Raw genomic sequence first — 25,717 nt, forward strand, 5'->3', positions numbered from 1 at the left:
CAACTCCCCCCCCGCCCTCTTTCTCAGCAGTCCGGCTTCTTTTACTTTCCCTTTCGGCGGCCCAACGCATTGGTGCAGAGCCCTCAGGGGCCGTCCCTGGGCGCTCGGCTGGGTGGTGCCTCTCTCGCCCTCCTCATACCGTGGGTGTTAGGCCCGAGCGGTGCAGGTGCCCTGGGAGCTGCGAGGGCTCTTTGAACGGATGGGGTTTTCCAGGCTGCCGCGCCTGGCGGGAAGTCACGCGGTGTCTACAGTCCTTCATGGGAAGGAGTTGGGGGAGCGTTGAGTTCCTTCGTATCCAGTCTTGCAGTTTCTCCTCCCCTTCTGTGGGCGGCGCTGTAATAGCCTCGATTGACACCTCTAGCCCGTTCTGCGCGTCTCGCTGGCTGCTCCCGTAGTTTCGGAGAGAGGAGGCTGGAGTCCTGGAGCTGTACCTGGGCAGGTGGGCGCACTGTGGCTCAGCAAGTAATCGGCGCCGAGGCTGCCGGGAGGCGCGCGCGACTGATCTCTACCAGGGGGCAAATGGCGGAAGTTGATTTTCAAGCTTTCTCAAACTAATTTAGCTTGACGGTGTGTCTTCATTCAGGCTGCTGCCAGAGAGCTGGTATAGGATAGAGAGGATGTTGGAATTTAAAAATAGAGAAAAGGAGAGTCGTAAGTGGGAGAGAGAAAACAGCGAAGGGCAAGCGAAAGTCCGGTCCTACATTGGACAGATCTCCCCAGGATTATGCGGCAAGGATTTGAAAATTTAGCGGCACAAAAAGGGAAATTTTGCGGCACTGTTGCGGCACTTTATTTTACTTGTAATCATTCCTTTTCAGCCGTAGATCATGGAAACTGTTTTAGCAGAGTATTCAAATTTGAAATAGTAAAGTGTCTGAGCGTGTTTGTTTGCCTCATTCTCCTTTAAGGTAACATTTTGGAACATAGGTGTTAGGAATGAATGAATATAACGCCAGGAGAAGTGAAGAAAAAGTAGCGTTTATTCCAATAGGATCCCACGTCCTGCTCACAACCGCCTACACACCCAACATTCTAAAGTGAACTCCAAATCCAAGGTTCTACAACCTGGGCAGTACCAATACCCAGGACAGGAGAGGGGGGAGGGGGAAAAAGGCAAGGAACTCGGAAGATTACAACACACCTCCCTACTAAAAGGAGGATAACCAAAAACATGGTAAAAAACTGCAATCCCAAAAGGGAAATTAAGAGGTAAATGGATACAAAGGAGCAAATACAAGTGTAATATAACACATAGTTGACATCTAGTCTAACACAAGAGGATAGGTGGCATATGCGGAAACCAGAGAGAAGTACATCAAAGGGTTACATATTATAATCAGCTTGCCAAATAGGTGGTCTGCGTAACCTTGTACTTCTGGGATCGCTGTCCGTGGAAGTTGGACTGCTCTGACTGTCACCCAAAGAAGGCATGGAACCAGAAACACTTGGACAGCCCGCAACGTTGTCCGTGCTCCACATGCTTCCGTCTTCCAGCACTACAGAGTTGTTGTGAACACGTCTTATTCTCTGTGGTTTAGAATATGAGGAGATCTAAGATTTGGTAACATTGGGTTTTTTGACAACCACCCATTGGCCTTCTCTCCAACACTTGGTGGATGTTCCCCAACGACTGTCATACCTGTGCTTATATTCTGATTGATGTTTTTCAGCTTTTCTAAGAACATCTTCCCTGTCCACCCACACAGGAGTCCCACCATTAAGCCAATTGGGTGGGAGTTTTGAACCAGGTTTTCTTCCTTTAAGTGAGATAAATGAAGAAACTCCAGAGACAGCATTGGGTGTCGTATGGTACGACCACAACATTTTTAGGTCTCGCCTGACCAGCGGTTTAGCGCTGGCTCTGGCGAGACTTATAGTAAGCGCGTTTTGGAAGTGCAAACAGTGGCTTTGCAGGCCTCCAACTACAGTGCATGTGACCCGTCCGGGCGCGCGCACTATTTGGAGTCCTGCAACCACTTGTTTGCTTTCACTTTAGCCGTGATTCATCGCACCATTTGGCAGCCTGCGTGCCCGCCCCCACTCCCCCTCCCACTCCGTCAGCTTCAGTGCGCGCTTGTTAGACCACACAAGTGCGGAGTTGTCACTTTGGTCACAGCTTGTCAACCTCGTATTGTGAATTACATTTCCGTGTGTTTTGAAAATAACAATAGCTTTTACTTCGCAGGGTTAATCGGCGAACGTATCACCCATGGGAATGTCTGTATTTTTCTTAAATTGCTGCCTTTTCTCTGACTATTTGTTTTAATTACTTTGTTTAAAAGCCAGCTTTAAGGCAATTGACTCCCCAGAGTGCAAGGGGACTAGACCGAAGCCGTCATCTGCATTTAAAAACACGGACAGGGGAGGCTTGGCTCGCACGTGATCAGGATGGATGGCACGGGATGTTTTGGTACTTCAGTATTCTGCATACCCAGCAGGCAGGCGGGGGCTGAAAAGTCAGTTCAAGACAGTACCACACGTTTCTCCTAGCAGTGCCACCAGTCCTCTCCTCTGCCACCCACGGACATGCTGGGGAACTCTTATAATAAGGGTATAAACTCAACAATCTTCAACATAAATGGAATAAACGGCCAAACATCTCGGACAACAAAGCAAGCGACAAAGAGATGCTACAGAACCGTCCTCAACAGTGAAACCGCATATATGGATGTTTTAAAACAGAAGCGACACAGGAGGTAGTCTTGAAACAATACCGACTGATGTAAGGCATGAAAAAGTAGAAAAGCTTCACACACTTCAGCTTTATTTCACCGCCATGAAAGAAAATAAACAAACACGCGTGAGGGCAAATACATCATGTTAAATTTATGTTAACATAGTTTCATTGTTGTATTTTTCAACGTGTGCCACCGGTACAAATAAAACAAACACGCGCGCAAAGAAGTGAAAAAGCTTAAGGCACTTTGGCTTTATTTCACCGCCATGAAAGAAAAGAAAACACGCGTACGCGGGCAAAAACATTTATTAAAGCTATTCATGAAAAAATTGCGTAGTGGTAGTCTTCATTATGGTCAGTTTAAACAAATGGACAGAACGAAAAACTGCAATAGTTGGAAAAGGAAACCCTAGTAAAAAAAAAAAAAACACTTCAAACATGCATGCTGCGCGCGATTCGCGCTAAAGAAGGAGGCAGCAGGGGGAGGGGAGACAGGAGGGGGCCTGCGCATGTTTCCCTTGTGGGAACGAGCAGGGGCACCATATGTTTGCAAGTTAATTACAAACATATGGTGTCCTTGCTCGCTCCCGCCAGGGGATAGCCACACGTGCACAGATTTCGCGAATCCTATGATGAAAAAGCTTTTTTTTTAATTATCCATTTTAATGCAGGGAGGTCCTTTTGAAATCTCCCTCACACAGGCCTGGGGATTAGGATAGGCATATCTTACCCACTTATGCTCTTTTTGTTTTAACTGCTCCCAACACGGTGTTCAGTGGGTAATGCATGTGCAGCAGAAATATTTCTGTGCTGGACAGCCAATCAGAGTGTAGCAACTCACAAATCGGCACCTGGATTTGAAAATTTCCAATGGAAGGACAGGAGAAAAAGCTACCTTGTTCATTGCTGTGCTTTTATTTAATGAACTAGATTTGCACACATCCGTGGATTCGCAAATCTGCAGAGGATCCGTGGATTAAAGGTCCAGATAACCCTAAATTTGAACCTCTTCATGCCCTGAATGAAACACTTTCTAAACAATCATTCTCAAAAGCTCTGAATGGATTTATACCAGAATCATGTAAAGGCACTTCCAGTGAGGTTTTTATCCCCCTTCCCCTGCCAAAAATTCAAAGAATATCTAACAAAACAAGCGCGCACTGAAGTTGACGAGGAGGGAGTGGGTGGGGGGAGTGGGGGCGGGCACAGTGCAAATGGTGTGGTTGAAAGCCCACAGCATGTGTTGTGCACATGAAAGTGACAATCCGGAAACAAAGCAGGCTGGCCGGCTCTGTGGTCTGCAGAGATCTTATCGGCGCTATAATGTCTCCACCATCAATGGGCCCTAAACACCGTCGATCACCCAAAGTGGCCATATGTTAAAGTGATGCTTCACTTTAATGGGTATTTTCCAGTTTGAATTCTCCCAGCTCTGCCCGGAAGAGAAACATTTTCGTTTCAAACTGCTGTGCCCAGGGCTGTTCTATTCACTTTATTTCTGAATGTGAAATCGTGCTTGCATTCAATTTGTGCACACAAACGAAATGGATGTGTTCCTAAAAGTAGGGCATAAATAAATTGAATAAATGCAACTTTGAGTCTTTCATTAAGGATGAAAGGTTGTAAGAGCGCCTGTGTCAACCAGGGAGGCCTTGAGGACACACAGCTGTGCTTTCAGAAACATGGTCCGAAACACGACTTGCTAATGATATGAATGTATTATTTTTTATGAGTGACTAAGTTTATATTTTGTGACTTGGAAATAGCACACACACACATCTAGTCAGGCGCAAAGGCAGCTTCCAAGAGTTAGCACATGAAAGTCCGATGGTTTGCCCTCAGCGATGCACGTTATGAGAGTCACTGGCCACGGGACAGTTTGTGGTTCATGAATGCAGCAAACAGCTGTGGTAAGAGATATAGTATTTGCATTAAGAGATATATTATGTGCAACGACTGATTACAGAATATGGGCCCTCCATATGTGCGGTCTGTGCGGAGACACAAATGTATAGCATATCTAGCTTTAAAAACCACCTTATTTTTCGTATTTTACAGTGGCAGTGAGCTGCACTTTAAGCAGGACTTTGCGTGCCACTGACACGACCCCAGCCCTTCCAGTGTATCCAACGTGGTAACATGGATTTTTTTACTTTAACTAACAGGCGCCATTGTTTTCACCTTTTACAGTGGCAGTGAGTTGCACGTGAAAGCAGAGTTTGCCATTTCACTAATACTGCCCCAGCCCTTCCAGTCTTTCCAATGCACAATCCCACTACAAATAATTCCAGTACACTCAAAACCACATAATTACTATCCACATAATTCCACTGCACACAATGGCACGTAATTCCAGTACACACATCTGCGCTACACCACACATTTACGCATCACCCAATTCCACAATTAGCAATTTCAATCTAACGCACATAATTCCACTCCACATTCATGCACTCCGCTCCATAACACATGGGTAAAGCACATTGTCATTTACAGCGCCAATAGCTCTAACTCTCGCAAAAGTGAGACCTATGGCCATTGCACACAATAAATTCAACTTTGTAGCATGCCACATAATTCCAGACAATATAATGCTACTCCACACCATGCCACATAATCCCACACAACACCACACTATTTAATGCCACACAATTCTACATCACACAACATAATTACACTCCACACAATGCCACTCAGCGCTGCATAATTACACTCCACATAATAACACTCTACTCAATACAACACACCCCACATAAATGTACTTTATCCCACATACCAGCAATCCACATAAATGCTCTCCACACCATGACACATAATTCCAATAAGCATAATTTCACTCAACGCCACACAGTTCCAAGCCACACAATTCAACTCCACACATTTCCAATACATACCGCACAATTCCATACGAAACAACATATATCGAATACACAACACAATTCCACAACACACTACATATCCCCAATCCACACCGCATATTTCCACATCGTGCCACAAAATTTAACAGCTCACCACTCATGTGTGCCGGGCGCGCGCACCATTTGGCAGCCTGAAAGCACTCGTTGTCTTTCACTTTCGCCTGTCACACAGCCGCGCTTTGAAGTGTGATCGCGATTGCGATCACTTACATTTCGCGGGCGCTTTGATGTTTTCAGTGAGCCGCGCGGCCACTGAGGACAGCAAAGCGCCCGTGAACACCATTTGCCACCCCCACCTCTTCAGCCAACTTACTCGCCATGTCTGCTCTGGATTCTTGTGCCTCTTTTTGAAACTCAGGAGCAGTAACATTGTCGTGGTGTCACTAGTTTTTGTTTGTAAAACATAAATAAAACGCATTGTCAATTACAATGCCAATAGCTCAAACTCCCGTAAATGCGAGACCTATTGCATTGCAAATGCTTGTTCTAATGGCCTCCACAACCGGTTCTCGTGAAGACAATGCAAGTTGAATGGTGTCCTTTAGCATCCTGTTAGCCCTTTCTACCAGGCCATTAGCTTTGGGGCAGTAAAGGGGGGATCTGAGGTGAGTAACAGATAATGAGGTCATAAACTGCTTAATTTCATCTGAAGTGAATTGAACTCCATTGTCTGCTATAATAACGCTAGGAATGCCTTCTTTGAAAAAGGTTTCCTTCAAAAATTCAATCAATGATGTGGTAGTGATGGAAGAAACCATTTTCGTAACAATCCAATGGGAATGGTAGTCAATAAGAACAAACAAGAACCTATGAGAATGACATAACGGGTTCAAAGGACCGATAATATCCAGCCCTAATTTGTCCCAAGGTTTGGTGGGAATTGTCACCGGCATAAGCGGTGATTTGCGGATGATTTTAGTTTTGTCGCTAATGCCACACAATTCTTTACTTGACTCTTGACTAGAGAGTCCATATTAGGGAACCAATAGTTCTGTCTGATTTTGCTCTTAGTCATGTTCCTACCAGGGTGGCCTTCATGTGCAATTTGAATTAGCCGTTTATACATATTTTTTGGAGGGATGATTCTGCTGCCTCGATAAATAAGGTCACCTACAATAGACAATTCATTTCTTACAATCCAGAACTTGCGGATAGCTTCGGGAAAGTCTGTTATAGTTTTAGGCCATCCTTTGCTAAATACACTCTTAAGTAAGGCGAGATCACAGTCATCCTTTAAGGATTTCTCCCATTCATCTTTATTGAAGGCTGGAATTTCAATAGTAAGGATGGTTTCATCAGGAGGGTTGTACATGGGATCTTCACTGGACACAGGAAGTCTCGAGAGACAATCAGCTACCTGGTTGTCGATGCCTGGAATGTAAACCATGGAGTAGTTGAAGCCTTGTAGACTCAGTACCCACTTGGAAATACGTGAAGTGGCATTTTCAAGACGTTTTGGGGAGTAATAACAGGCTAGTGCCTCTTTCTCTATTGTGGAGTAGTTGAGTTCAGCATCTCTTAAGGTTCTCGAGGCAAATGCTATTACTTTCTCTTGGCCATTTACTATCTGTGTGAGTGACGCTCCTAACCCCTTCATGCTAGCATCCGTGGTCAGGATGGTTTTAGCGTTAGGGTCAAATGCACTTAGGATGGGTGCCTCAGTAATGGCTTCCTTGACGTGTACAAAAGTGTGTTGGCACTGCTGACTCCACTCAAATGATGACCCTTTTTTTAGTAGTTCTCTGAGAGGATGGACATGATCAGCAAAGTTCTTGACAAACTTGGACATATACTCAACTAAACCCAAAAAGGATTTGAGTTCCTCTTTATTTTTGGGAGTTGGAGCCAGTTTGACAGAATCTATCAGGTTGTATTTGGGTTTGATCCCCTCACTTGAAATAGTGTGACCAAGGTAGACTACAGATTCCACCCCAATTTTGCACTTGTCTTTCTGGGTGGTGAACCCAGCTTTACTGAGTCTAATCAAGACTGCTTCTAAAGTTTTGTTATGCTCCATCACAGACGAACCATGAATAAGGATGTCATCTTGGAAACAAAGCACATTGTCCAGACCTTGTAGTAAGTGATGCATTACACGTTGAAATACTGCTGCAGCAGAAGCTAGACCAAATGGTAATCTAGAGAATTGATAAGCCCCGAACGGCGTTATAAAAGAAGTGAGAGGTTTTGACTGGATGCAGAGCAACCTGATGGTAGGCTGAGGATAGATCTAAAACTGAAAAGAATTTCGCCCCTTGTATGGCAGAAAGCATTTCATTAATATTGGGGAGAGGGTGTCTATCCACCCAAATGTTGGAGTTTAAATCCCTGAGGTCAACACATAGACGAATGCCCTTGCCACCACCCTTGGCTGCTACTACAATGGGGGCCAACCATTCTGAACTTTCGATCTCTTCAATGACTTTGCTGGCTTCCAATCTGTCCAGTTCTATTTTTTAAGTGGTTCTCTTACAAGTAATGGAATAGATCTAGGTTTGTGGACAGCTGGTTTCGAATTTGACTTGAGTTTAATTTTGTGAAGAAAACCTTTCAAGAGACCTAGAGTGTCCGTAAAAACCTCCGGAAATTTTCCACAAATTTCCATTCCAATGTTAGATCTATCCACCAGGTAAACTGGTTCGGGTGCATTCGGGTCCAGCTTTATTCTTAGATCTTTTTGATGTTTCCAACCAAGTAAATTAGAACCATTTTTAGTAATGTAGACTTTTCCAACAGTCAATCTGTCCTTGAAGTCTATATGCATAAGCAGCATCCCCACCAGAGGTATGGGATCCTGATTGTATCCACCCGGCCGGATGTCAGGAGGCAATAGACTATACTTTTCTGTACCTGAATTGGCATGTAAAGTAGCTTAGTTGATGAGGGTATATGGGGAACAAGAGTCTGCATATACTACATACTTGACACTTTTGGAAACCGAGCAAGAGGGTTTCAAAGTAAACGATCATGTAATAATGCAAATGCACATCAAAATTAAAGATCTCAGATTAAATTCCAGATGTTCGTATCTTGTCTTTATTTCTCGAAAAAACTTCTTCGCTGCAAGCCCACTGCCAGCCAACACGTGTTTCGTCCTGACATTAATAGGTCATGGACTTCATCAGGGCTGAAGACAAAGAAATAACCGAATTTCATAAAGTATTTGCTAAATGTAACAACAGAATATGTACAAATATTCAAACATCAAGAACTAAAAAGCAAAATATGCAACTTGTTAAGCTGCTCTAACCTGATAGATAAACATGATGGTTGGAGCAAGAAATATGAAGTATAATATCACCGAAAAATTTGAAATTGTAGATAATGTGTATAAAATAAAGGGGGAAACTGGAGGGAGGGAGTGAAGATTGTAAAGAGAAAGAAAAGACCCTGTGGTTGAGAAGGACTTAGATGCCCTAGAAAAAAGCATTAACCATCGGAAACCTTTCCCCCATGTGGATAATCTAACATCTAAAGAAAGACTTGCATTGAAACAGCTGAGGGCGGATACATCAATTACAATAAGAGAAGCCGACAAGGGAGGCAACATTGTAATAATGTCTACCGAATACTATGTACAGGAGGCCCTTAGTCAATTAAACAATACAGCTTGGTACAAGAAACTTTCTAACAACCCTATTTTATCTATCAAGACAGTGATTAATGAACAACTTAAAGAGTGGAACACTGTGGGCTTACTAAGTGATGATGAATTTCGTTATCTCTTGATTGATAAACCTAGATTTCCTTGCCTTTATACAGTGCCTAAAATTCATAAAAATGCTACTTCACCCCCCGGCAGACCAATTGTGTCGGGTATTGGTGGACCCACCGAACGTATCTCTGAATTTGTGGACACCTTCCTGCAACCTTATGTCCACAATTTACCATCAACCATTCGAGATACGAAACATATCCTAAATACATTAATGGACATTACATGGGATGAGTCTATGACTCTAGTCACACTAGATGTGGTGTCTCTTTACACCAATATTCTACATGAGCAAGGGTTACAAGCATTGCGATATTATTTGGACAAGAGACCAGTTGAATTCTTGGAACACTCGCAAATGATAATTGATATGTCAAGATTGATTTTAGAACACAATGTATTTCTGTTTGGGGGAGAGTGGTACCAACAAACGTGCGGTACTGCGATGGGTTCCAGATTTGCGCCGTCCTTTGCCTGCCTCTTTATGGGGTGGTTCGAGGCGGGGCACATCTGGGGCCCATCTGGTACCAGATGGCAGGAATATATAATGTTTCTTGGTCGTTACATAGATGACTGTCTTTTAATCTGGACAGGGAGTATAGATGAACTGAATGGCTTTTTTGAACACCTTAACAGTAATCCATTCAACATGAAATTTACAATGGCTCACAGCAAACAAAGAATTGTGTTTTTAGATGTGGAACTTTTTGTTGAAGATATGTGCATTTACAGTCGTATGCACAGAAAAGAGACCGCTTGCAACTCAGTACTGCACGCAGCAAGTGCTCATCCTAGGACGCAAGTTAATTCTATTCCCTATGGAGAATTTCATAGAGCATGCCGTAATTGTAGCAAGGATATTGACTTCATTAAAAGTGTTACAGACATTGAAGCAAGATTTCTGAATAGGGGGTATGACAAAAATATAATCAATAAAGCAAAAAGACGAGCTAATCAACTGAATAGAAATGATACTTTAAAAACATATCATAACCCCAATGATAAACAAGAACAACAAGTGAGAATGATAACTAACTTCCACCCTTGGTCTCATAAAGTGTTTAATATACTTAAACGCCATTGGAAACTTCTGACTTCAGATTCAGATCTTAATAAAATACTGACTAATCACCCTAGTCTTACTTACCGGAAAGGTTTAACTATTCGGAATATGGTTAGCCCAAGTTATCCAAAGAAAAATGTGGATACTATGTCCTGGCTTCAAAGCAGAAGTTTGGGTTTCCATAAGTGTGGAGATTGCAGTATGTGCAAACATGCTTTATCTGGAATAAAAGAATTCACATACAATGGATCCAGAAAATTTCACATAACCCAGTATATTAATTGCAATACTAAGTATGTGATTTATGTTATTATCTGTAAATGCTCCATGATTTATGTGGGTAGCACAGTTAGAAATCTCAAAACTCGAATTGCCGAACATTTCAGAGCTTTGAAAAATATGGATGACAGATACCCAATAGTCCATCATGCTTTAGAATGCTCAGAGCAGAATAAACAACAGAGCTTTAAATTTCATGCTCTGGAAACTGTATCAAGTGATATTAGAGGTGGTAACCGAGAACTAAAGCTGCGGCAGACTGAAGCTCGTTGGATTCTGAGGTTACATGCGGTAAAGATGGGAATTAATATTGAAAATGAATTACAGTACTTCTTGGGTACATAACTCAATGTTAGTATTTCAATTACTCCCATTAATGCCAGTTACAGGTTATGAAGTTGAACTCTAACCGATTTTGTTAATTATCGTATATGCACTGTGGAATTTCTTTGAGATTTACTATGTTTCCTCTCCTTATGCCTTACCTTAGTTTTACTGGATGACTGTAAACTCTCGTTCAAATGACCTTTCAGCAATATACATAGGCTGGTTACATTTGATAGTACTGTTAAATCGAATAATTATTGTACACGAATTGAATGTTGTATATTACTGTATGCCTTTTCTCACAGAATCCTTACTATGATGGGGTCAGCTTGGTTTCTGTCACTTTATTCCTTCATCTTTTTTTCCTCCCTGTGGAGTTATAATACTGTTTTCAATTCTTAATCTACTTAATTAACCTCTGTTAGGAACTTAATCTAACTAGAAATGCGTGACTATCACTTAGAGGTTGGTAAAGGAATTTATATTATTTCTGAATACTTTTTATTCACGCGAGGGGCAATCTAGCCCTTTTCAAGATGGCGCGTATTTAGACACTTGGCCATAGTGCGTTGTATACCCGATTCAAGATGGCACATAATTTAGACGCCCTGGAAATAGTGAATGATTTAGAGTGGAGACACGGGTATGGCAGTCGTTTATTATTACTTACCTTTTACTTATAGGCTTAGCCCCATTTAGCTTACACTTTTTCAACGGTTTACTTAGTCCTTTTGATAAATTTCGTTACTGCTTCAATATGGTGCCTAACAGAGGCATCAACTCACAATCACATAGTCCGTCGTTTGAAGGGCTATATATTCCCATACAAACATGGCGCCCATTGCAGACGCCGAGAATAATACGAGAGGTCAAGATATTGGACCCTTTCTTACACTTTAAGGTAACTACGGATACATGCGTATTGTGATAACTGTACACGGTTTTTTGGTCTTAATGTGTATTGGAGCATTAGATTTTGTTTATTTAAATACAATTAGCTCTGTGAATTCAGAGCGTTGAACAGCGCGTTATCAAGGTGGTACATTTCAGACTATTATTACTGACACCATTTACTATTTAGAGAAGCAGCATATATATATTTATATATTCCACGGGTATCTAGATTCTTGTTTTGGCCCTACCTCAGACTATTAAGCGATATGGTCCTCTGGTGCTTTGCTAGTTTGTTTATGGACACAATTAGATAGTGTTACTAAATAGTGTTTCCTTTACAACTACTTCTGTTGAGAAAGGCAGCTCTTAAATTTTCGTTTATCGTTGTTGACTGCATGGTGAAGTTCAGTTTACTTTTTGTTTTAGGTTATATGAATGATATCTAGAACTGATAATATCAGATCGACATAATTTGAATACCTTTGGATTGGAGCCATCAGCCCGCAATTTGATTGGTACGCTTTTAATATCAACTACTACTGGCTCATTATTGTTTTAGTTACTTGGACAGAATATTAGCAATATTAATTTTTACTCGCAGGTTGCGAACGTTATTTCCTTGACTCCTGGACCTATAAGATACGTTTATTGATAACACCAAGTATTGGTGAGTTCTCTGAATTATATGTCCTATTTTCAGACCAATTCATATTTATTGACAGTACATCACAATAGTGAATAGCCTAACAACACTGGCAGGTCACTTTGACCTGGCTCTCCTTGGTTTAAGATAATATTCTTTTTCTATCTTGCCCCTTTATTGGGCACAAGTGTTTAGTTTAACTTGTCCTTCACCTTTTCTTAGTTCATTTAACCTATCTTGATTTCACTAGACTATACATATCTTCTGATGACTTTTATTGAACTCTTAATCTATTGATGTTCACAGGGTCTTTTCTTTCTCTTTACAATCTTCACTCCCTCCCTGCAGTTTCCCCCTTTCTTTTATACACATTATCTACAATTTCAAATTTTTCGGTGATATTATACTTCATATTTCTTGCTCCAACCATCATGTTTATCTATCAGGTTAGAGCAGCTTAACAAGTTGCATATTTTGCTTTTTAGTTCTTGATGTTTGAATATTTGTACATATTCTGTTGTTACATTTAGCAAATACTTTATGAAATTCGGTTATTTCTTTGTCTTCAGCCCTGATGAAGTCCATGACCTATTAATATCAGGACGAAACACGTGTTGGCTGGCAGTGGGCTTGCAGCGAAGAAGTTTTTTCGAGAAATAAAGACAAGATACGAACATCTGGAATTTAATCTGAGATCTTTAATTTTGATGTGCATTTGCATTATTACATGATCGTTTACTTTTGAAACCCTCTTGCTCGGTTTCCAAATTTGTTAATGTTTGAGGTTAACTTTGTTTGCCTATATTACGATGTTGGTGGTCGTCGTATTGTTAACCTAGTAGCAAGGGTTCATATTCATAGACAGTACTAACAATTCATTTCTCAGCGCAAATTGTCCCTACCACTGTGGTTTTTGTTGTTACATACTTTACACTGTCTAGAAAAATTTCACACTTTGGGTACGAATTGCTACAACTTTCAGAACAATTAAATACTTGGAAACAATATCCTCTTCGGGAAGCTGAGGAATAGGTTCACTTGATATCATGTGAGTTATACCTTTCTTTAAATCGTGACACACTTTAGAGAAATTACCTCTTTTCTACATTTGCTACACATTACGCTTCTGGCGGGACATTTCACATTGTTAGCTAAATGATTAGGATTACCACACCTGTAGCATCTTAACTTGTTCCCAGAAGTAGTATGTATCTCAGGAATTGTAGGTAGGGATTTATGTTTAGAATCTTTGCTAGAAATCTTGTTTACATTGTTTTCTGAGACAAGCTTAACATCAACATCATCTTTCATCTCGTTCATACAATATGCAGTGTGTTCAATGCTCTTGTCAATGGCAATGGCGTGTTTCAAATCTGGGGCTTCAGCTAAAAGTCTTTCCTGAATTTTCTTATCACTAGTACATCTTACCAGCTGATCCCTAATAAGAGACTCAGTTAAATTTCCAAACTCACACATAGAGGCTAAACCCCTCAGAACTGCAATATAATTGATCACTTTTTCATTTTTTCCTTGAGCACGCAAAAAAAACTTGTGACGCTCTAGTACAATATTAATTTTTTCCCCAAATTGCGCCTCCAATTTTTTTAAGGTTAATTGATACACATCTTGTTGGACATCACCCTCACCATCAACATCAATATTCACATTTTCAACAATAGAATCAGGAAGGTCATCAAAAATTTCCCTACCCTGCTTCCCCAGGTTGTGCAGGAGGATATGTTGTTTGCGCACAGCGGAAAACCTGTCACCACCTATAGCAATAAGATATGATTCAAAGAGATTCACCCACTTTTTCCATGGAATGAGAGGATCTCCAGCTTCATCAAGAAATGAAGGAGGTTGAGACATAGCAAACGCAGACATGCTGGAGGCAGAAAGGAAAGAAAAATAAAGGAGGAGAAATAAGAGAGCAACAGGTGATGGAATAAAATGAGGAAAGAAGAAAAAGAAAGAACCGGAAATATAAAGAAGAGAAAAGAAAAAAAGAAAGAGGATGTGCGAAAAACAAACAACATCAAAATGAGCTGTGCCAGTCAAAAAGAGAATGTACAATGAACAAACAACATCCAATAATAAGCTGTGCCTGTCAGCGGGTAGAAATATGCAGGCAAGTGAATGAGAAAGATAACTTCAACAGTACCGGATCATAGACTGGGTTAAAAACCTCTAATAAAACCACACACGAAGTGTAAGCTGAGCCTGTCAGCGAAAGTAGCATGCAGGCTGAAAACCTTGGAGTAGTGTCTGATAGGTAGTGTCTGCTGAGGAAGGCCAATCACCGCTCGAAAAAATGAGTAATCCTGTCACATGTGAAAGGCGGAACATTCATAGCGTGGACCACCTCCAAAGAAAAAAAATGCAGGCTGAGACCAATGAAGTAGGCAGGAAAATAAAGCAGTGTCTCAGGGCAGAGTCTGCGGGGAAAACAACGAAGGAGATGACGTCCCCGGGAAGAGGCGGGAACCTAGACCGTAGGCTTCCCTGGAAAGAGAACCACTGGAGCAACACTGCGCCACACAGACCAAAGAGAACTCCAGCGAGGAAGCGGGGCACTCTCACGGAGGTGGGGAAAAAGACCGGTAACTGGAAGCCAGCCTCTAACCAAACGCATATATCATCTGAAGAGACGAGAAGAACCTCCCTCCAAGAACGTCATCGACACAACGATAATGGCGAGAGGAGTTGGAACGGTGGAAATGCCCCAGTGCGGAAGAAACAAACTCACCCACCGTGAGGGACAGTTCCAGTAGCCAGGGAGTCCGCTACGATGGAAAGAGGCTCCACAGGAAGACGAAGGAAAACGGGGCAGATCGACACCAAGTCCTCCGGTGAAGGTGTTAGCGAGCAGGCAGCAAGAACACTGGGGAAAGGATCCTCACCGTCCCCAGCACGGTAAGTTGAATTCGTCGCCAAAATGTTAGGAATGAAGGAATATAACGCCAGGAGAAGTGAAGAAAAAGTAGCGTTTATTCCAATAGGATCCCACGTCCTGCTCACAACCGCCTACACACCCAACATTCTAAAGCGAACTCCAAATCCAAGGTTCTACAACCTGGGCAGTACCAATACCCAGGACAGGAGAGGGGGAAAAAGGCAAGGAACACGGAAGATTACAACAATAGGTTAAGCCAAGCTCAATAGCCCAGGGTTGCTAGTCATCCTGCTTTCTGTGGCACTGTGCTGACTTGGGGCTAGCAGTTCCAAGCCTCTGAGGGAAAGAGGTGGTATGTGGACGCGTGGTACATGTAGAGCACGTCTACAGACTCCTCGGAGGGAAGCCTCGCATGGGATGTGGGTGATTGAGGGTGGAAGTGGGGCAGATGGGAGGGACCTTTGACTTGGGCATGAAGGGCCCATCAACGCATGGTGCATGCAGAGCATGGGCTTTAGATGGTGGCAGTAGGGGGTAGGGGGAATAGTCACTGGAAGGGACCCTTGATTTGTATTTGCATTGATATAGTGCTTACTACCCTGTCAAGGTGCTTTTCAGTGAGTAGCACGCTACTCCGGAACCCAAAAAGGATTAGTGGTGAGTTAGTATAGGGAAATACAAAATTAATTTGAGCTGTGGACATGTGAGTCTGTTAGTTGGATTGAAAAGGATAGTGGAGGAATAGTAGAGGGAAGAGTCTAAAAAGTATTTATTTGGAGATCATAGCAGTAGGAGGAGGTTTGGGATAAGGAAAGGTAGAGGGGGAAGAGTTTCTAGAATTGTATTACGGAGAAAGATGAGGTATTGGATGAGTCTAGGAGGGATACGAGGGAAGGGTTTAGAACTTGTTTATATGGCATTAATATGTGTATAGCAGTACTTGAAAATAAGCTCAGCACAACACAGCACCTGGAGAACTTGAAAAACATTTGTTTTATTTTGGTGAAAGACACCAAAGCTCCTAGTAACTTTTTCCCATGTAAATTATCTTGCAAATGTGCCATCCTTAACTAATCATATTCTGCCTCTCCAAACTCCTGCCACAAGGGAACATTTGCGGCAAATTAACATCATGCCCCTAAATATTACATGGCATTCTGTAAGGAAGTACGTGATTCGCAGTGCTCATTTAAAAATGGGACCCCCAAAAACAAATACAATAGAACGTGCAAAAAAGATTGCAGCCACCTTTGGAAAAAGTCTAATAACCCAATTGAACAGGATTAATATTACAATTAGAGCAAATGTTACCCTTCTAACAGCGATTTACACACTACTAATTTATCACACACAAACCAAAAAATCTACAGAATAAATAAAACCATGGCAAGCAAAAGAATATAACCACTGCATTCAACCTTGAATTGTGGCAAAATTTCAATTACTTTGCTGGTCCGTACACGATTGTTGAGGCCATGCACTCAATTAAATTTGAAACGCAAATACTGCTCTGGTAAACGGAAACTCTTAAAATTTCAAAATAGAAAGATGGATTTCCACGCTGATAAGTCCTATGCAGGAAAGAGATAAACCACTTTCACTGGAAAAGTTGATATTTTGACTTAATCCTTGCTTACTCCCTTTCTAAAACACAGAACACAATTGTCCCTCTTCTGCCCCCCAAAATCTCCCCCCTAAATGGGTACCCATCAATCCTTTAGTCCCTCATCTTCATCTCTAAAATGACTTGTAAAGTTACTCACGTGTATTTTGGTGCTTGCTTGAGGTCTGCCCCTATCAACTAATTGAAACTCAGTTGTATTATCGCCCTTGGAAGGATGAAAGAGTGAGCTGGACAGCTCACAGTAAAATCTGGCCACATACAGACCTGTTTCTCCTGTACTGTCCAAACCTGTGACCGGCTCAGCCCCAGTATACACATCGGAAGGCGAGAGCAAAGTCAGGCTGCCTCGATTCAAGAGGAAGCAGTTATGACTATACTCTGTTTTACACATTTTACGAGTCTGTTTGTGTCAACTTTGAAAACATGTTTTGCATGTAGAAGAGAAGCTTTCTTGGATGCCAGTGTCTCAGACTGTTCTGATGCATTTGTTTTACCTACGCTGGCTGTGCTGTAGTTTTAACGGCTATCATGGTATGTCAGGAGCCTGATGGATAGTCCTAAGTGCAGAAATACTTGCATATTACTGGAGCCCGAGGACCTCATTGAAACCGCAATGAGTGGATTTACAGGCGAGTCACACTTTGCACCGACGGGATCCACCTGCCTCAGAGATGTGTGCAGGCTGCTGCAATCAATCTTTAGGTGTGACTCGCCTTTCATCTTTTCAATTGTGCGTGTTAAATACAGCGCCTCAAAGCTGTAAGACTGACGTGAGTGCTATACTGAAAGCACATTGTTGGTTGTGATTGCTGTAACGCAGTAATACAAATATGTGTGCTGAGAGCCCAGGGCCTCATCTCGCTATATTGGTGTTTAGTACCTCCCAGGTCGCAGTGGCTGAACTCAAACAAGTTTACGCTCTCAGGCCTGGTGTAAGGGACCTTTAAAGTTATCAAATAAAAATTGCTGGTACAGGTTGAGATGAAAATGAAGTAAGTTTATTGTAAAGGAAATAAGATCCCATCCATCAAGTTCAATCTGTCAGGTGCAACTGACCAATCTCCACACCACAGTATTCCATCACCATGGAGCTACTTCAATAACAACAACCTCTCCAGTACCTATTTCTTAAAGGAGAACTACTACTATGTACAAGATAAATATATAAATAACATGCACATTACTACACATCTTCCTCCCACATAATAAAGGAACAAGAATATGGAAGAAAGACACAAGATATCAAAAATATTATTCTCTAACAAAGTCATTGAATTTTGCTGGAAGTTTTATAATCCTTTTACTTTTTTCTCTCAAAGAGCTTGAAAGACACTTGTTACCCGACTTGACAGTGGTTTTATCCAATTCACTGTTTACCAATGATTTATTACCAACAACCACCCTATTAAGATTCCAAATCCTAGAATCTTCAGTTTTGATTGCATTTGTAAAAACCTTTTTAACTTTATGAATCATTTTGAATAACTCAGAAGACTTCCGTCCAGGTGGTGCCCTAATCATTACCAAATCTCCTACATTAACAAGTGTTTTCTTTACAGCTTTCCTTTTGTCAAACCTGAACTTGAGATCAATAACTTTGTCAGCCTCTCTTTTCCTCCATGACCCAAGGAAAGACTTACCTCTATTTCTCTTGACCACCTTTTCATTCACCCAGAAAGGCGTGATGAAAGTATTGGGATGTCTGTTTTTAAAAAGAAGAAATGGTGTACAACCAGTGGTTGTATGAGGCGTAACTCTATACATTTCTACAATTTTATTAACCCCCTCCTTCCAATCCACGTTATTTTGTTTGGATAGTGAAATAGATTCTTTAAGAACTCGGACAAACCTTTCCACCATTCCATTACTTTCCAGATGGTATAAAGAACAACGCTTATGCTTAATAGAACATTTCTCTAAAAACTCCCCCATTTCTTTAGAAACAAATTGCATTCCATTATCTGTAAGGAGATATCCAGGGAGACCTTCTCTAGTGAAAACATCCATGAGAAATGAGATGACATGTTTAGTGTCGATACATTTTGTGATCTTAATTTCGGGCCACCTTGAATACAAATCTATAAGAACAAACAAATAAACCTCACCATCTTTACATTTATCAGGGCCCAATATATCAAGAGCTAATTCCTCCCAAGGCGCATTCGGTCTATCCCTTATGACCGTTGGTTGGACTCTTGGTTTAAAACATTTCTCACTTAGGGCCTCATGTAGGTAAATAAATTTTACCGGTTCTTAAATACCGAGCCGTACCGAATCGGTAAATTAGAATCGGTAAGTTATATGTAGGTAAAAATTCGGTAACAGTTACCGATTCGGTAACATTCGGTAAATACGAATCGGAATTCACCGATTCGGTAAATACCGAGGTGATAATTACCGAATCGGAAAATACCGAGGTGGTATCTACCGAATCGGAAAATACCGAGGTGGTATCTACCGAATCGGAAAATACCGAATCGGTACGTACGGATTCGGTAAATAACATCACATGACTTGACGAAACAGCTAATCCTGTGCAACGACAGCCCACCCAACCAGGAACTGCCCACACCCAGGCAGGTGTACACAATTAGCCGAAGTGGCCACACCCAGGCAGGTGTACATAATTAGCCGACCCTGGAGAGGCTCGGAGTGCAGAGGAGAGGCAGGGAGCAGTTGCATGTGCGAGCGGGAAACGAACAGCATGTCCAGCCAGAGCACACAGAAAGACGGAGGGGAAAGGAGGAGGAAGCTCAAATTCAGCCCCAAGGAACTCCAGGTGCTGGTGGAGGAGGTGGTGAAGCAGCACCAGAAGCTGTTTGGGAGGCAATCCCTGCAAGTGCCTGAGGCCGAAAAGCGCAACATATGGCTGGCCATCCAGGCGCAGGTCAATGCTGTGGGAGTGACCCACAGGGAAATTGAGGTCCTCAAAAAGCGCTGGTATGACCTGAGGATTGTGACCAAGAGGAAGATGGGCGACATCCAGAAGGAGGCCAGCCAGACCGGAGGTGGAACCAACAGGGCACCTGCCCTCACCGAACTGGAGGAGCTGGTGGCGGCCACACTCGAGCAAGAGAGCGTCGTGGGTCTTGGGGACGCCGACAGCTCTGCCAGAGCCGCAACACACCAAGGTAAGACGAAAGCACAGCAATGTAGCCGCCCCTACCCCTATCCCACATCCCCCATTGTGAAACGAGAATCACACTGCAGTCCACACGTGTCAGTGCAGACAGGCAATGCATTCCGGGAGATGTAGTCAGGGCAACACTAACCATGACGTAAATGTCACAGGGCAACAAGGCATGTCACGCACTCGAGGCACAAGGAGACAGAGGACAGATTGGAATGTGAAATGATTTATTGTGACGCTTGCAATGCAGCCCTTCGGGGACACTGAGCCAATGTTGTTTTTCTGTCCACAGATGTGACATCATGCAGTACAGGGCATGCTGCAGGGGAGACGGCACACCGGCCACAAAAATCACCTCTAGCCAGCACGAGTTCAGACCAGGGAGCAGGCCCACTTTCAGCCGCACCACCTACGCAGCCAGCCTCGCCGCACACAGAGCCAGCATCACCTCACCGAGAGCCAGCATCACCACCACCAGAGCCAGCATCGCCACTCATGTTCGATTCACCGGCCACATCTCCGCTTGCAGGTGTGAGAATGAGGAGGCGTCCAGCAGCCAGGCTACGAGCCTTAGACACCTCGTCAGACGACAGCATAGGCCCAGAAGACCGCACCGGGCCCCAGGAAGGGAGCCATCCCACTGTGCCCCACACCTCACAGGCAGCACAGACGGGAGCAAGAGGGCGCCGCAGGTCGCGTGTCCAGAGTCCACCAGCACCCACTGACGGCCATGGTGTCTTCTTGGGGCTCGAGGGCCAAATGTTGAAGCAACAGCGCCTGCAATCAAAGGCAGTAATGTCAGTCCAGAGGCACATGCGGGTGATGAGGACAAGCTTAGTCAACATGGACACAAACATTGGCGGCATGGCTGCGGGCATTCGGGACATGTCCCAGTCAATCCAGCAGTTGTGCAGCAAATTAGATGCTGACATCGAAGCACGGCGCCGGGAACGCCAGAGAAGGGACATTACCAGCAGGGCACTCAACCGTCTGGCAACTGCGACTTCCCTACTTTGCCGGCGCTCTGTGACGATGCAGGAGGGCCTAACACAGTGCTGCAGCGACCTGTCACGGGGGATGGTGCAGGTGACAAGTGCACTAGGGGTGCTATTGACTAGTCAGGCGTCGACAACTGCTGCAGGGGATGCTGCGGAGAGCATCGACACCAGCAGCAGCATCACACCCCCCGTCCCAGAAGCACGCAGGAGCAGCAGGCGGCTTGGGGTTGGCTCTAGTGAGGATGCACAGGCCGTGCAATCCACCACTGCAGCGCGTATGCGCAAACATTGATGTGGCCCTGCTTATCCACTTGCCATTGGGTGACGTAACCCTGGACATACTCATTGTATAGATGGCATATTGCCAGATTGGCCTGTTCATGTGTTCATGGCGTGGTGCCACATTAAACTACGTCATGACTTCTCACGACTCGCTGTGTCCCCTCACTTACTCAGAAATAGTTGCATGTGATCTCTGCCCGTCTCTCTCTCCCATCGATTGCAGTTGGCACTCTAGCTGCGCTGCCCTCTGGCTGGCCTGACTCATCCTCGTTGTCCTCAAAATATGTTAGTTCCACATCTGTACCTTTTTTCGTGGCAAGGTTGTGCAGCATTGCACAAGTGGCAATTATCTTGCAGCAGGTGATGGGTTTGTACTGGCGTGCGCCTCCGCTCTTGTGGAGGCAGCGGAACCTGCTCTTCAGCAGTCCAAACGTGCGCTCCACCACATTGCGTGTAGATTTGTGGGCCACGTTGTATCGTCTCTCACTCTGGGTTGCTGGGTGTAGGTAGGGAGTGAGGATGAATGAACGGCATGCATATGCACTGTCGCCTGGATGAGTAAAAGGGAACCATCAGTTACATGCCTCTATACACTCTGATTTGCAGGTTTCAAGGGGCGTCACTGTTACTTACCCAGCAGGTATCCGTCTCCGAATTCTCCGGCTCTCAGTCGTGTGTAGATCCCACTATTCTGGAAGATGTAAGAGTCGTGGGTGCTCCCAGGAAACTTTGCAACAATATCTGTGATGATGTTCCCTGCATCACAGATCACCTGCACATTGATGGAGTGGGTGGACTTCCTGTTCCTGTAGATGTGCTCTGTGTCAGCTGGAGGACAGATTGGGATGTGTGTACCATCAATACAGCCGATGACATGGGGGAACTGTGCCATGTGATAAAAGTCTGTTTTTGTTTTCTGCAGTGCAGCCTGTGTGTTTGGGAAGCTTATGTAGTGGTGCATTCTCTGCATCATGGCATCCAGGAACTTCCTGAAGAAACGTGACAGGCAACTCTGGGATACCCCACCCACCGCAGCTATCACCACCTGATAACTGCCGGATGCCAACAGATGTAGGCTGCAGAGCACCTGCACATGTGGGGGTATGGCGTGCGCCCTTCTTATTGGCTGGTCCAGGAGTGGGTGAAGGTCCCTGATTAAGTCCATGATGGTTTCGGGGTGTAGCCTGTACCTCTCATGTATCTCTGCATCAGTCAGCTGGAATAGTGTGATGCGCTGTCTGTAGATTTGTTCCTCCCGTCGCCACACCCTCAGTCCTGCTGCCTGTAGACGTAGGCGCCTTGCAATGACGTACATGGCGGCCATGTTGTCCACGCTGTTGCATTTTGGGTTTGCTTATGTGCATTGTTGATGGTTACCACCTGCTTTCCATCCGTGTTAATTACCGACTCTTATTTACCGATTTTCCTGGATTTCTTAATTACCGACTGCTCCTACATGTCATTTTAGATTTTTACCACTTCATATTTACCACTTCATATTTACCGATTCGTTAATAATGTATTCGGTAAATATGAATCGGTATTTTAGAATTCGGTAACTATGAATCGGTATTTACCGCCTCATATTTACCGAAAAGTGGTTTTTGGACTCCTACATCTCACTTGTCTGAATACCGGTCGGTAACGGCATATTTACCGAAAATCGGCCGTTACCGACCGGTATTTGGCTACCTACATGAGGCCCCTTATGTGCAAGGAATACACTCTCGCACTAATCTTTCAATGTCTAAATCCATCCCAGCCCACCAATAGTTAAGCCTAACGCTTTCTTTGGTTTTAGAAATTCCTTGATGGGCTAAAGTAATCAACTCTTCACGAAGACACCTAGGGGGAATTAATCTGGTACCACGAAACATCAAACCATCAGACATGGATAACTCGCCCCTCACATTCTAATACTCCTCTGAAACACCTTGACATCTCTTAACCTATCCATTTTTGAAAGGGAAGATAACTCTAAAAGTTCCTCATCAGTTCTCAACTCTTCCCTCCATTTATCATCTTTAATGCCACCGCACTCAATTGCACACACCCATTCAAACTCCTCCTCTTCTTCTTGGTCAAAGCAACCATCATCTTGTGTGACCAGTCTGGACAAAGCATCAGCTGTATAATTACGTTCTCCAGGTAAATATTCCACATTCAAACTCTATCCTTGTAGGTCAACAACCCATCTTGAAATCCTGCTCGAGATGGCATCCGTTCCTTTCCTATTAAAAACTTCATCTAAGGGTTTGTGATCAGTTCGAACCACAAATTTGGTACCCCACAATAAATTCTTTAACTTCTTCATGGACCAATGGACGGCTAACACCTCCTTTTCTATCACTGAGTAACGAGATTCAGCTCCCCTAAGACTGCTTGACAGGAAAAGAATGACATCTGTTTTACCCTCACTCTCTTGTTGTAGTACAGCACCCAAACCTTTCATACTTGCATCGGTAACTAAAACCGATTTGGCTGCAGGTTCAAAACTCCCTAATCTAGGTGTCTCTTTTAGATACTCTTTAATCTTGACAAATTCTGCCTCACATTCCTTGCTCCATATAAACTCTACACCTTTGCAAAGAAGGGTACGCATGTGAACACACTTTTCAGCAAAACCTTTAACAAACTAGCTGTAATACTCAGCCATCCCCAAATATTTCATGAGGTCTTCTTTACTTTTAGGTGATGATACATTTTCTATTGATTTAACCAAGTCACTCTTAGGTTCAATTCCCTTACCAGATATTGTGTGTCCCAGGTAATCAATAGAAGATTTCCTAAACTTGCATTTATCAATTCTAACAGTGAGATTGTGTAATCTAAACCTCTCCAACACCTCCTTAAAACGCTTGTAAAACTCAAACGTACGTTGTGAATGACGTTTTTAAGCAGGTTAAGGACTTTGGTTGATAAGAAGAGTTTCTTAAGCTTAGATAGACAGTTTAATAAGCCAGATGCGTAGATTACAGCAAGAAACACTGTAAAACCTGGGGTCACCAAGCCCTAAGGGGGTAACGTGGCTCGAGCGGCTGGGCACCCAAAGGCTTATGTGCAAAGCGACCATACAACACACACATCCTCTGAAACAGGGAACGCACACAATAAGGGATGCCACACAGTAGAATTTATGCAAATAACTCAAGTTTATCTAAGCAGTTAGATGCAAATGCAGTTCATTAGATGGCAATGGCATTATTTACATAGGATAGCATTTGATTCACCAGCATCTCATAATGGTGCCCTAGGCAGTACCTGATTACATCAGCGTTATATTCACCAGCGATTTACAATGGGGCAATAGGTCACACTTGTATACCTTAGCACCAGTTGCAGGAGCACTCCGTCATAGTTTCATGGGTAATATCTGGTGAACCTGGGGGAGCGGTAAACACAGCGGTTAATCCTAGCGCTTTGCCCCTCCCAACTCTAGTATTGCATTCTGCCGTGGGCACCCCGCGTAGCGTCTAATGATCAGCGCGGTGAAAGATAGTACTGGGAATCGTAGCGCCACACCTGGGAACTAGTAGTGACTCAGGGCAGGCTTCGCGGGCTTACCGCTACTCATGGCACCACTAGCGCTTCCGTGCGAGATCACAGCGCTACTTGTAATACTCAGGCATTGAACACTTTGGAGCAGAGCGTATGAACACAGCGCTACTCGTAATAAACACGCATTGGACACTTCCGAGCAGAGCCTACAACCACAGCGCTACTCGTAATAAGTAAGCATTGAACCCTTTTGAGCAGAGCCTATGAACACAGCGTTACTCGTAATAATCGGGCATAGAACACTTCCGAGCAGAGCCTACAACCACAGCGCTACTCGTAATAAATAAGAATGGAACCCTTTTGAGCAGAGCCTATGAACACAGCGTTACTCGTAATAATCGGGCATAGAACACTTCCAAGCAGAGCCTACAAACACAGCGCTACTCGTAATAAGTAAGCATTGAACCCTTTGGTGCCGTTCGGGAAAGCACAGCGCTACTCGTACTTGACAAGCCTCAAGTAGGCGGTCCACTGATACGCGGCAGTCTCTGAGGAAGGGGTAATCCCTCGGAGGGGTGTCAGAGTCTCCGGTGAACGGGTGGAACTCCCACGGAGGGAAACCAGTGTCTCAGGGTGCGGTGCCGCTCCCGATCTGTAGGGGGCGCACCGGGTCCGTCCCAAGCCTCCCGGGGAGCAGGGGGGGTAAGTCCCCGGCCTCCACTCAGCCACGCTACCTCCCAGCCCCCGGGGGTTACCTTGATCTCGGCGTCCTGGGG

At 43.7% G+C, this 25,717-nt stretch overlaps 1 protein-coding gene across 1 annotated transcript in view; it reads left to right on the forward strand.

Annotated features, from left to right (window-relative positions):
- Positions 1-282: 282 nt before the first annotated feature.
- The window catches only part of LOC146869228 (E3 ubiquitin-protein ligase RNF31-like), a 116,075-nt gene continuing 90,640 nt past the window's right edge, over positions 283-25,717 (forward strand). The window contains exon 1 of the mRNA XM_085632641.1: positions 283-439. The gene's annotated coding sequence lies outside the window, so the exon portion shown is untranslated. The remainder of the gene's footprint in view (positions 440-25,717) is intronic.

This window comes from Triturus cristatus, chromosome 1_1 (genome assembly GCF_964204655.1).
Source record: "Triturus cristatus chromosome 1_1, aTriCri1.1, whole genome shotgun sequence".
Lineage (NCBI taxonomy): Eukaryota > Metazoa > Chordata > Amphibia > Caudata > Salamandridae > Triturus > Triturus cristatus.